Here is a 1,875-nt window from a genome sequence, read left to right on the forward strand (position 1 = left end):
GAACTAAATCCAATCCCTCTCCATAAACCTACCACAGCTGAGGAAACCGTTTGGATTCTTCTTGTTTCCAATCCTGGAGGAAAAAGGCTTTAGTCTGAATCATACAGAGAGCAGCTAAATCTGAGGCTGTACAAATGCCACAACTTGCTGTTATAAAATCAGTATCTGATACCATTCAGGTTTTTAAATCCCCAAAATATCTGACTCCCATTCCTTAGAATTTTAATATCAGGAAGGAGATCTGAATTCAATCACTACCACTCAGAGTAAGTAAGATGTGAGTTCCCAAAGTGAATACTGAGTAAGTAAAGGTCCAGTGCAAAAGCAGATCTAAGACAAAGTTCACATACCAATAGCTGAGGCAGAAAAAAAATTCAAATCCAGAGCTAACAAGTGAAAGAACATTTAAGAAGGGTGGTGACATGTAGGAACATACTTTTTCGGCTATGGGCAGAAGACAGGGGAAAAAAAAAAAAAGGAGATACAAAAAGGCTGTGAGCGAGCATTTGAGAGTCTTTTCAGAATGGAATCTAAGTATCCAAACCTGCAAAAAAAAAAAAAAAAAAAAAATCACTGAGATTTAAGTTTTCTCCTCATATTTCATTTCCTGAGCCACCAGGATCAGTTTGTACAGGTCTAGTGCCTTGCATCACTTGAGATCTGCTACTTCAGATACAGCAACAGGGACTCCAGCTCAGTATTTACTGTCTTGTGAGACATATCTACCAACACACACACCCCTCAGTCACTCTAAACTGCAGAGAGAGCTACTGGTAGGCACATCTCAAACACACTCCATCCCTTGGGCACAGTTTCTCCCTCTTTTTGCAGAGGAGATAAATCAAGGTCTTCCACAGATGAGTTTAAGAGCCATTTTCTTCATTAGCTTTTTATACCCAGCACAAGCTTATGAAGCTGTAGCTGTTTCCAACATCTTGAAGCACAATCCCCTCTTTTCAAGGCAAGAGAATACAACGAGCAAAACTAACAGGAGCCTAGAGTTTGCAAATTAAAGGTATCAAAAACACCAGCATGCCAAGAAGTAGTTATTTTTTTTAGAATGCTGTAACTTTCAGCTGTTCACTCCTGTTATTTGGACTTCAGCGATGACTCACAGCAGCAGAGGACAGGCTCCCACTGTGCAGAAGCAGTTTTGACATGGAAAGCTGATGTTTTAAAAGCAGGCTTCCATATCCCAGTCAGACTCATCTGCATAGACTCATCTTCCTCAAGCTTGAGGTCAAAAGCTAAACTGCCTTAAATACAAATCCCTCACACACTATTTATTTGCTGTGACATTCTGTACTTACTACCTGCTGAAGACACCATGGGCTCTACTCCAAAACATGCTCAACCTGCAATGCTTAATGACTTCATTGACTCTTAGGCACGTACAGGAAAGCAAGGACATATGTATCTCTATATTGCAAGGCCTATTACAGTACTGAGGAATAATTTATTCTCTAAACACACAGAGAAAAGATCAGGACACTGGGAAATCCAGGCAGGGAGAGCTTAGCTTCCCTCATCGCTCCTGGCTTGAAGCCCCTGGAAAGGAACAAAGTGTCCTTAGGAAGTTTACAAGAGCAATTAATACCGGTTTGTAAGACTCCAGAAGCAGTAGAGCTACATTTGAGATACAGGGTGGCAGCTGTTACTCACCAGTAACCCTGACAGGTTACCCTGTGCCTGCAGAGCTGCAGCCTTAACTAAGATTTTTCATCAATTTTCCTTTTTTGGGGTTTTTTCCCCCACTTAAAGCACGCCCTAAGGGGTAACTGTACAGAAAAGCTAAAAAGGCCTCGTGAAAAGGTAAAAAAGGGGCAGTTTCCCGAATTTTGGCTGATTTATAGCGGGGAAGGTCCCAGCGGGACC

This window comes from Antrostomus carolinensis, unplaced genomic scaffold (genome assembly GCF_000700745.2).
Source record: "Antrostomus carolinensis isolate BGI_N321 unplaced genomic scaffold, ASM70074v2 scaffold24761, whole genome shotgun sequence".
Classification (NCBI taxonomy): domain Eukaryota; kingdom Metazoa; phylum Chordata; class Aves; order Caprimulgiformes; family Caprimulgidae; genus Antrostomus; species Antrostomus carolinensis.